General features: G+C 42.2%; 1 pseudogene; it reads left to right on the top strand.

Annotated features, from left to right (window-relative positions):
• The window catches only part of LOC124023181, a 72425-nt pseudogene that overhangs the window by 30047 nt on the left and 29878 nt on the right, over positions 1–12500 (top strand).

Raw genomic sequence — 12500 nt, 5'->3', positions numbered from 1 at the left:
CTGTTGACCTGACCACTTGACCTGACCACTGTTGACCTGACCACTGTTGACCACTGGGACCTGACCACTGGGACCTGACCACTGGGACCAGACCACTGTTGACCTGACCACTGTTGACCTGACCACTGTTGACCACTGGGACCTGACCACTGGGACCTGACCACTGGGACCTGACCACTGTTGATCTGACCACTGGGACCTGACCACTGGGACCTGACCACTGTTGACCTGACCACTGTTGACCTGACCACTGTTGACCACTGGGACCTGACCACTGGGACCTGACCACTGTTGACCTGACCACTGGGACCTGACCACTGGGACCTGACCACTGGGACCTGACCACTGTTGACCTGACCACTGGGACCTGACCACTGTTGACCTGACCACTGTTGACCTGACCACTGTTGACCTGACCACTGTTGACCTGACCACTGTTGATCTGACCACTGGGACCTGACCACTGGGACCTGACCACTGTTGACCTGACCACTTGACCTGACCACTGTTGACCTGACCACTGTTGACCACTGGGACCTGACCACTGGGACCTGACCACTGGGACCAGACCACTGTTGACCTGACCACTGTTGACCTGACCACTGTTGACCACTGGGACCTGACCACTGGGACCTGACCACTGGGACCTGACCACTGTTGATCTGACCACTGGGACCTGACCACTGGGACCTGACCACTGTTGACCTGACCACTGTTGACCTGACCACTGTTGACCTGACCACTGTTGACCACTGGGACCTGACCACTGGGACCTGACCACTGTTGACCTGACCACTGGGACCTGACCACTGGGACCTGACCACTGGGACCTGACCACTGTTGACCTGACCACTGGGACCTGACCACTGTTGACCTGACCACTGTTGACCTGACCACTGTTGACCTGACCACTGTTGACCTGACCACTGTTGATCTGACCACTGGGACCAGACCACTGTTGACCTGACCACTGGGACCTGGACCTGACCACTGGGACCTGACCACTGGGACCTGACCACTGGGACCTGACCACTGTTGATCTGACCACTGGGACCTGACCACTGGGACCAGATCAGAATATGCCTGTCCCCTGGTTCCAAGCGTTGATTTTATATCACATGGCTCTGTTCTACTCAGTATAGCTGTAGACAGTGAGGCTAGGGTACTGTACTGTAGTGTACTGTAGTGTAGTGTAGTGTACTATAGTGTAGTGTACTGTAGTGTAGTGTACTATAGGGTAGTGTACTATAGGGTAGTGTAGTGTACTATAGTGTAGTGTACTGTAGTGTAGTGTACTATAGTGTAGTGTACTATAGTGTAATGTACTGTAGTGTAGTGTACTGTAGTGTACTGTACTATAGGGTAGTGTACTGTAGGGTAGTGTACTGTACTGTACTATAGGGTAGTGTACTGTACTGTACTATAGGGTAGTGTACTGTACTATAGTGTACTGTAGGGTAGTGTACTATAGTGTAGTGTACTATAGGGTAGTGTACTGTAGGGTACTGTACTGTACTATAGGGTAGTGTACTGTACTGTACTATAGGGTAGTGTACTGTACTATAGTGTACTGTAGTGTAGTGTACTATAGTGTAGTGTACTATAGGGTAGTGTACTATAGGGTAGTGTACTATAGGGTAGGGTAGTGTACTATAGGGTAGTGTAATGTACTGTAGTGTAGTGTACTGTACTATAGGGTAGTGTACTGTAGGGTACTGTACTGTACTATAGGGTAGTGTACTGTACTGTACTATAGGGTAGTGTACTGTACTATAGTGTACTGTAGGGTAGTGTAGTGTACTGTAGGGTAGTGTAGTGTAGTGTACTATAGGGTAGTGTACTGTACTATAGGGTAGTGTACTATAGTGTACTGTATGGTAGTGTACTGTACTGTAGGGTAGTGTACTATAGTGTACTGTACTGTAGGGTAGTGTAGTGTACTGTAGGGTAGTGTAGTGTACTATATGGTAGTGTTGTGTACTGTAGGGTAGTGTAGTGAACTATAGTGTACTATAGGGTAGTGTACTGTACTGTACTGTAGGGTAGTGTAGTGTACTGTAGGGTAGTGTACTATATGGTAGTGTAGTGTACTATAGTGTACTGTAGGGTAGTGTAGTGTACTGTAGGGTAGTGTACTGTACTGTACTATAGTGTACTGTACTATATGGTAGTGTACTATATGGTAGTGTACTGTACTGTACTATAGTGTACTATAGGGTAGTGTACTATATGGTAGTGGAGCTGTACTATAGTGTACTGTACTATATGGTAGTGTACTGTACTATATGGTAGTGTACTGTACTATATGGTAGTGTACTATATGGTAGTGTACTATATGGTAGTGTACTATATGGTAGTGTACTGTACTATAGTGTACTGTACTATAGGGTAGTGTACTATATGGTAGTGTACTGTACTATATGGTACTGTACTATAGGGTAGTGTACTATATGGTAGTGTACTGTACTATAGTGTACTGTACTATAGGGTAGTGTACTATAGGGTAGTGTACTATAGGGTAGTGTACTATATGGTAGTGTACTATAGGTTAGTGTACTATAGGGTAGTGTACTATAGGGTAGTGTACTATAGGGTAGTGTACTATATGGTAGTGTACTGTACTATAGTGTACTGTACTATAGGGTAGTGTACTGTACTATAGGGTAGTGTACTATATGGTCGTGTACTATATGGTAGTGTACTATATGGTAGTGGAGCTGTACTATAGTGTACTGTAGTGTACTGTACTGTACTATAGTGTACTGTACTATAGGGTAGTGTACTGTACTGTACTATAGGGTAGTGTAGTGTACTATAGGGTAGTGTGCTATAGGGTAGTGTACTATATGGTAGTGTACTGTACTGTACTATAGTGTACTGTACTATAGGGTAGTGTACTATAGGGTAGTGTACTGTACTATAGTGTAGTGTACTATAGGGTAGTGTACTATAGGGTAGTGTACTATAGGGTAGTGTACTATATGGTAGTGTACTATAGGTTAGTGTACTATATGGTACTGTACTGTAGGGTAGTGTAGTGTACTATAGGGTAGTGTACTGTACTATAGGGTAGTGTACTATATGGTCGTATACTATATGGTAGTGTACTATATGGTAGTGGAGCTGCACTATAGTGTACTGTACTATAGTGTACTGTACTATAGGGTAGTGTACTATAGGGTAGTGTAGTGTACTGTACTATAGGGTAGTGTAGTGTACTGTACTATAGTGTACTGTACTATAGTGTACTGTACTATAGGGTAGTGTAGTATAGGGTAGTGTAGTATAGGGTAGTGTAGTATAGGGTAGTGTAGTATAGGGTAGTGTACTATAGGGTAGTGTACTATAGGGTAGTGTAGTGTAGTGTACTATAGTGTACTGTACTATAGGGTAGTGTACTATAGTGTACTATAGGGTACTGTACTGTACTATAGTGTACTGTACTATAGTGTACTGTACTATAGTGTACTGTACTATAGTGTACTGTACTATAGGGTAGTGTACTATAGGGTAGTGTAGTGTACTGTACTATAGTGTACTGTACTATAGTGTACTGTAGTGTACTGTACTATAGTGTACTGTAGGGTAGTGTACTATAGGGTAGTGTACTATAGGGTAGTGTAGTGTAGTGTAGTGTAGTGTAGTGTACTGTAGTGTAGTGTAGTGTACTGTAGTGTCGTGTACTGTAGTGTACTGTACTTTATGGTAGTGTACTATAGGGTAGGGTAGTGTACTATAGGGTAGTGTAGTGTACTATAGTGTACTGTAGTGTACTATAGTGTAGTGTACTGTAGTGTAGTGTACTATAGTGTAGTGTAGTGTACTGTAGTGTACTGTACTATAGGGTAGTGTACTGTAGGGTAGTGTAGTGTACTGTAGGGTAGTGTACTGTACTGTACTATAGGGTAGTGTACTGTACTGTACTATAGGGTAGTGTACTGTACTATAGTGTACTGTAGGGTAGGGTAGTGTACTGTAGGGTAGTGTAGTGTAGGGTAGTGTACTATAGGGTAGTGTACTGTACTATAGTGTACTGTACTGTAGGGTAGTGTAGTGTACTGTAGGGTAGTGTAGTGTACTATAGGGTAGTGTACTGTACTGTACTATAGGGTAGTGTACTGTACTATAGTGTACTGTAGGGTAGTGTAGTGTACTGTAGGGTAGTGTAGTGTACTGTAGGGTAGTGTACTGTAGGGTAGTGTAGTGTAGGGTACTGTACTGTAGGGTAGTGTACTATAGTGTACTGTACTGTAGGGTAGTGTAGTGTACTGTAGGGTAGTGTAGTGTACTATATGGTAGTGTTGTGTACTGTAGGGTAGTGTAGTGAACTATAGTGTACTATAGGGTAGTGTACTGTACTGTAGTGTACTGTAGTGTAGTGTACTATATGGTAGTGTAGTGTACTATAGTGTACTGTAGGGTAGTGTAGTGTACTGTAGGGTAGTGTAGTTTACTATAGTGTACTGTAGGGTAGTGTACTGTACTATAGGGTAGTGTAGTGTACTATATGGTAGTGTACTATATGGTAATGTACTGTACTATAGGGTAGTGTAGTGTACTATAGGGTAGTGTAGTGTACTATATGGTAGTGTACTATATGGTAGTGTACTGTACTGTACTATAGGGTAGTGTAGTGTACTATAGGGTAGTGTACTGTACTATATGGTAGTGTACTATATGGTAGTGTACTATATGGTAGTGTACTGTACTGTACTATAGGGTAGTGTAGTGTACTATAGGGTAGTGTACTATAGGGTAGTGTACTGTACTATATGGTAGTGTACTATATGGTAGTGTACTATATGGTAGTGTACTATATGGTAGTGTACTGTACTGTACTATAGGGTAGTGTGCTATATGGTAGTGTGCTATAGGGTAGTGTACTATAGGTTAGTGTACTATAGGTTAGTGTACTATAGGGTAGTGTGCTATAGGGTAGTGTACTATAGGTTAGTGTACTATAGGGTAGTGTACTATATGGTAGTGTACTATAGGTTAGTGTACTATATGGTAGTGTACTATAGTGTAGTGTACTATAGTGTAGTGTACTATAGGGTAGTGTACTATAGGGTAGTGTACTATAGGGTAGTGTACTATATGGTAGTGTGCTATATGGTAGTGTACTATATGGTAGTGTACTATAGGTTAGTGTACTATATGGTAGTGTACTGTACTATAGGTTAGTGTACTATATGGTAGTGTACTGTACTATAGGTTAGTGTACTATAGGTTAGTGTACTATATGGTAGTGTAGTGTACTATAGGGTAGTGTACTATATGGTAGTGTAGTGTACTATAGGGTAGTGTACTATAGGTTAGTGTACTATATGGTAGTGTACTATAGGTTAGTGTACTATATGGTAGTGTACTATAGGTTAGTGTACTATATGGTAGTGTAGTGTACTATAGGGTAGTGTACTATAGGTTAGTGTACTATATGGTAGTATACTATAGGTTAGTGTACTATATGGTAGTGTACTGTACTATAGGTTAGTGTACTATAGGTTAGTGTACTATATGGTAGTGTACTATAGGGTAGTGTACTGTACTGTACTATAGGGTAGTGTGCTATATGGTAGTGTGCTATATGGTAGTGTACTATATGGTAGTGTACTATATGGTAGTGTACTATAGGGTAGTGTACTGTACTGTACTATAGGGTAGTGTGCTATATGGCAGTGTACTATAGGGTAGTGTACTGTACTGTACTATATGGTAGTGTGCTATATGGTAGTGTGCTATATGGTAGTGTGCTATATGGTAGTGTACTATATGGTAGTGTACTATATGGTAGTGTACTATATGGTAGTGTACTATATGGTAGTGTACTATATGGTAGTGTACTATATGGTAGTGTGCTATATGGTAGTGTACTGTACTGTACTATAGGGTAGTGTACTATAGGGTAGTGTACTATAGGTTAGTGTACTATATGGTAGTGTACTATAGGGTAGTGTACTGTACTGTACTATAGGGTAGTGTGCTATATGGTAGTGTGCTATATGGTAGTGTACTATATGGTAGTGTACTATATGGTAGTGTACTATAGGGTAGTGTACTGTACTGTACTATAGGGTAGTGTGCTATATGGCAGTGTACTATAGGGTAGTGTACTGTACTGTACTATATGGTAGTGTGCTATATGGTAGTGTACTATATGGTAGTGTGCTATATGGTAGTGTACTATATGGTAGTGTACTATATGGTAGTGTACTATATGGTAGTGTACTATATGGTAGTGTACTATATGGTAGTGTACTATATGGTAGTGTACTATATGGTAGTGTGCTATATGGTAGTGTACTGTACTGTACTATAGGGTAGTGTGCTATATGGTAGTGTACTATATGGTAGTGTGCTATATGGTAGTGTACTATATGGTAGTGTACTATATGGTAGTGTACTGTACTATAGGGTAGTGTACTATAGGGTAGTGTACTATATGGTAGTGTACTATAGTGTACTGTACTATATGGTAGTGTGCTATATGGTAGTGTGCTATATGGTAGTGTGCTATATGGTAGTGTACTATATGGTAGTGTACTGTACTATAGGGTCGTGTACTATAGGGTAGTGTACTATATGGTAGTGTACTATATGGTAGTGTACTATAGGGTAGTGTACTATAGGGTAGTGTACTATAGGGTAGTGTACTATATGGTAGTGTACTATAGTGTAGTGGAGCTGTAGAGAGCTGAGTACCAGTGTACTATAGGGTAGTGGAGCTGTAGAGAGCTGAGTACCAGTGTACTATAGGGTAGTGTACTATAGTGTAGTGGAGCTGTAGAGAGCTGAGTACCAGTGTACTATAGGGTAATGTACTATAGGGTAGTGGAGCTGTAGAGAGCTGAGTACCAGTGTACTATAGGGTAGTGTACTATAGGGTAGTGTACTGTACTGTAGTGTACTATAGGGTAGTGGAGCTGTAGAGAGCTGAGTACCAGTGTACTATAGGGTAGTGGAGCTGTAGAGAGCTGAGTACCAGTGTACTATAGGGTAGTGTACTATAGGGTAGTGTACTGTACTGTAGTGTACTATAGGGTAGTGGAGCTGTAGAGAGCTGAGTACCAGTGTACTATAGGGTAGTGTACTATAGGGTAGTGTACTGTACTGTAGTGTACTATATGGTAGTGGAGCTGTAGAGAGCTGAGTACCAGTGTACTATAGGGTAGTGTACTATAGGGTAGTGTACTATAGGGTAGTGTACTATAGGGTAGTGTACTATAGGGTAGTGGAGCTGTAGAGAGCTGAGTACCAGTGTACTATAGGGTAGTGTACTGTACTATAGTGCAGTGTACTATAGGGTAGTGTACTATATGGTAGTGTACTATAGGGTAGTGTACTGTACTGTACTATAGGGTAGTGTACTATAGGGTAGTGTACTATATGGTAGTGTACTATAGGGTAGTGTACTGTACTATAGGGTAGTGTGCTATATGGTAGTGTGCTATATGGTAGTGTACTATATGGTAGTGTACTATAGTGTACTGTACTATAGGGTAGTGTGCTATATGGTAGTGTGCTATATGGTAGTGTACTATAGTGTACTGTACTATATGGTAGTGTGCTATATGGTAGTGTGCTATATGGTAGTGTGCTATATGGTAGTGTACTATATGGTAGTGTACTGTACTATAGGGTCGTGTACTATAGGGTAGTGTACTATATGGTAGTGTACTATATGGTAGTGTACTATAGGGTAGTGTACTATAGGGTAGTGTACTATAGGGTAGTGTACTATATGGTAGTGTACTATATGGTAGTGTACTACATGGTAGTGTACTGTACTATAGGGTAGTGTACTATAGGGTAGTGTACTATATGGTAGTGTACTATATGGTAGTGTACTATAGGTTAGTGTACTATAGGGTAGTGTACTATAGGGTAGTGTACTATATGGTAGTGTACTATAGTGTAGTGGAGCTGTAGAGAGCTGAGTACCAGTGTACTATAGGGTAGTGGAGCTGTAGAGAGCTGAGTACCAGTGTACTATAGGGTAGTGTACTATAGTGTAGTGGAGCTGTAGAGAGCTGAGTACCAGTGTACTATAGGGTAGTGTACTATAGTGTAGTGGAGCTGTAGAGAGCTGAGTACCAGTGTACTATAGGGTAGTGTACTATAGTGTAGTGGAGCTGTAGAGAGCTGAGTACCAGTGTACTATAGGGTAGTGTACTATAGTGTAGTGGAGCTGTAGAGAGCTGAGTACCAGTGTACTATAGGGTAGTGTACTATAGCGTAGTGGAGCTGTAGAGAGCTGAGTACCAGTGTACTATAGGGTAGTGTACTATAGTGTAGTGGAGCTGTAGAGAGCTGAGTACCAGTGTACTATAGGGTAGTGTACTATAGTGTAGTGGAGCTGTAGAGAGCTGAGTACCAGTGTACTATAGGGTAGTGTACTATAGTGTAGTGGAGCTGTAGAGAGCTGAGTACCAGTGTACTATAGGGTAGTGTACTATAGTGTAGTGGAGCTGTAGAGAGCTGAGTACCAGTGTACTATAGGGTAGTGTACTATAGTGTAGTGGAGCTGTAGAGAGCTGAGTACCAGTGTACTATAGGGTAGTGGAGCTGTAGAGAGCTGAGTACCAGTGTACTATAGGGTAGTGGAGCTGTAGAGAGCTGAGTACCAGTGTACTATAGGGTAGTGTACTATAGGGTAGTGTACTGTACTGTAGTGTACTATAGGGTAGTGGAGCTGTAGAGAGCTGAGTACCAGTGTACTATAGGGTAGTGGAGCTGTAGAGAGCTGAGTACCAGTGTACTATAGGGTAGTGTACTATAGGGTAGTGTACTGTACTGTAGTGTACTATAGGGTAGTGGAGCTGTAGAGAGCTGAGTACCAGTGTACTATAGGGTAGTGTACTATAGGGTAGTGTACTGTACTGTAGTGTACTATATGGTAGTGGAGCTGTAGAGAGCTGAGTACCAGTGTACTATAGGGTAGTGTACTATAGGGTAGTGTACTATAGGGTAGTGTACTATAGGGTAGTGGAGCTGTAGAGAGCTGAGTACCAGTGTACTATAGGGTAGTGTACTGTACTATAGTGCAGTGCACTATAGGGTAGTGTACTATAGGGTAGTGTACTGTACTGTAGTGTACTATATGGTAGTGTACTATAGGGTAGTGTACTATAGGGTAGTGTACTGTACTGTAGTGTACTATATGGTAGTGGAGCTGTAGAGAGCTGAGTACCAGTGTACTATAGGGTAGTGTACTGTACTATAGTGCAGTGTACTATAGGGTAGTGTACTATAGGGTAGTGTACTGTACTGTAGTGTACTATATGGTAGTGGAGCTGTAGAGAGCTGAGTACCAGTGTACTATAGGGTAGTGTACTGTACTGTACTATAGGGTAGTGGAGCTGTAGAGAGCTGAGTACCAGTGTACTATAGGGTAGTGTACTGTACTATAGTGCAGTGTACTATAGGGTAGTGTACTATAGGGTAGTGTACTGTACTGTAGTGTACTATATGGTAGTGGAGCTGTAGAGAGCTGAGTACCAGTGTACTATAGGGTAGTGTACTGTACTATAGTGCAGGGTAGTGTACTGTACTGTACTATAGGATAGTGTACTGTACTGTAGTGTACTATAGGGTAGTGGAGCTGTAGAGAGCTGAGTACCAGTGTACTATAGGGTAGTGTACTATAGGGTAGTGTACTGTACTGTAGTGTACTATATGGTAGTGGAGCTGTAGAGAGCTGAGTACCAGTGTACTATAGGGTAGTGGAGCTGTAGAGAGCTGAGTACCAGTGTACTATAGGGTAGTGTACTATAGGGTAGTGTACTGTACTGTACTATAGGGTAGTGTACTGTACTGTAGTGTACTATAGGGTAGTGGAGCTGTAGAGAGCTGAGTACCAGTGTACTATAGGGTAGTGGAGCTGTAGAGAGCTGAGTACCAGTGTACTATAGGGTAGTGTACTATAGTGTAGTGGAGCTGTAGAGAGCTGAGTACCAGTGTACTATAGGGTAGTGTACTATAGTGTAGTGGAGCTGTAGAGAGCTGAGTACCAGTGTACTATAGGGTAGTGTACTATAGTGTAGTGGAGCTGTAGAGAGCTGAGTACCAGTGTACTATAGGGTAGTGTACTATAGTGTAGTGGAGCTGTAGAGAGCTGAGTACCAGTGTACTATAGGGTAGTGTACTATAGTGTAGTGGAGCTGTAGAGAGCTGAGTACCAGTGTACTATAGGGTAGTGTACTATAGTGTAGTGGAGCTGTAGAGAGCTGAGTACCAGTGTACTATAGGGTAGTGTACTATAGTGTAGTGGAGCTGTAGAGAGCTGAGTACCAGTGTACTATAGGGTAGTGTACTATAGTGTAGTGGAGCTGTAGAGAGCTGAGTACCAGTGTACTATAGGGTAGTGGAGCTGTAGAGAGCTGAGTACCAGTGTACTATAGGGTAGTGGAGCTGTAGAGAGCTGAGTACCAGTGTACTATAGGGTAGTGTACTATAGGGTAGTGTACTGTACTGTAGTGTACTATAGGGTAGTGGAGCTGTAGAGAGCTGAGTACCAGTGTACTATAGGGTAGTGGAGCTGTAGAGAGCTGAGTACCAGTGTACTATAGGGTAGTGTACTATAGGGTAGTGTACTGTACTGTAGTGTACTATAGGGTAGTGGAGCTGTAGAGAGCTGAGTACCAGTGTACTATAGGGTAGTGTACTATAGGGTAGTGTACTGTACTGTAGTGTACTATATGGTAGTGGAGCTGTAGAGAGCTGAGTACCAGTGTACTATAGGGTAGTGTACTATAGGGTAGTGTACTATAGGGTAGTGTACTATAGGGTAGTGGAGCTGTAGAGAGCTGAGTACCAGTGTACTATAGGGTAGTGTACTGTACTATAGTGCAGTGTACTATAGGGTAGTGTACTATATGGTAGTGTACTATAGGGTAGTGTACTGTACTGTACTATAGGGTAGTGTACTATAGGGTAGTGTACTATATGGTAGTGTACTATAGGGTAGTGTACTGTACTATAGGGTAGTGTGCTATATGGTAGTGTGCTATATGGTAGTGTACTATATGGTAGTGTACTATAGTGTACTGTACTATAGGGTAGTGTGCTATATGGTAGTGTGCTATATGGTAGTGTACTATAGTGTACTGTACTATATGGTAGTGTGCTATATGGTAGTGTGCTATATGGTAGTGTGCTATATGGTAGTGTACTATATGGTAGTGTACTGTACTATAGGGTCGTGTACTATAGGGTAGTGTACTATATGGTAGTGTACTATATGGTAGTGTACTATAGGGTAGTGTACTATAGGGTAGTGTACTATAGGGTAGTGTACTATATGGTAGTGTACTACATGGTAGTGTACTGTACTATAGGGTAGTGTACTATAGGGTAGTGTACTATATGGTAGTGTACTATATGGTAGTGTACTATAGGTTAGTGTACTATAGGGTAGTGTACTATAGGGTAGTGTACTATATGGTAGTGTACTATAGTGTAGTGGAGCTGTAGAGAGCTGAGTACCAGTGTACTATAGGGTAGTGGAGCTGTAGAGAGCTGAGTACCAGTGTACTATAGGGTAGTGTACTATAGTGTAGTGGAGCTGTAGAGAGCTGAGTACCAGTGTACTATAGGGTAGTGTACTATAGTGTAGTGGAGCTGTAGAGAGCTGAGTACCAGTGTACTATAGGGTAGTGTACTATAGTGTAGTGGAGCTGTAGAGAGCTGAGTACCAGTGTACTATAGGGTAGTGTACTATAGTGTAGTGGAGCTGTAGAGAGCTGAGTACCAGTGTACTATAGGGTAGTGTACTATAGTGTAGTGGAGCTGTAGAGAGCTGAGTACCAGTGTACTATAGGGTAGTGTACTATAGTGTAGTGGAGCTGTAGAGAGCTGAGTACCAGTGTACTATAGGGTAGTGGAGCTGTAGAGAGCTGAGTACCAGTGTACTATAGGGTAGTGGAGCTGTAGAGAGCTGAGTACCAGTGTACTATAGGGTAGTGTACTATAGGGTAGTGTACTGTACTGTAGTGTACTATAGGGTAGTGGAGCTGTAGAGAGCTGAGTACCAGTGTACTATAGGGTAGTGGAGCTGTAGAGAGCTGAGTACCAGTGTACTATAGGGTAGTGTACTATAGGGTAGTGTACTGTACTGTAGTGTACTATAGGGTAGTGGAGCTGTAGAGAGCTGAGTACCAGTGTACTATAGGGTAGTGTACTATAGGGTAGTGTACTGTACTGTAGTGTACTATATGGTAGTGGAGCTGTAGAGAGCTGAGTACCAGTGTACTATAGGGTAGTGTACTATAGGGTAGTGTACTATAGGGTAGTGTACTATAGGGTAGTGGAGCTGTAGAGAGCTGAGTACCAGTGTACTATAGGGTAGTGTACTGTACTATAGTGCAGTGCACTATAGGGTAGTGTACTATAGGGTAGTGTACTGTACTGTAGTGTACTATATGGTAGTGTACTATAGGGTAGTGTACTATAGGGTAGTGTACTGTACTGTAGTGTACTATATGGTAGTGGAGCTGTAGAGA

This window comes from Oncorhynchus gorbuscha, unplaced genomic scaffold (assembly GCF_021184085.1).
Source record: "Oncorhynchus gorbuscha isolate QuinsamMale2020 ecotype Even-year unplaced genomic scaffold, OgorEven_v1.0 Un_scaffold_1529, whole genome shotgun sequence".
Lineage (NCBI taxonomy): Eukaryota > Metazoa > Chordata > Actinopteri > Salmoniformes > Salmonidae > Oncorhynchus > Oncorhynchus gorbuscha.
This window is presented reverse-complemented; position numbering and strand designations above follow the sequence as displayed.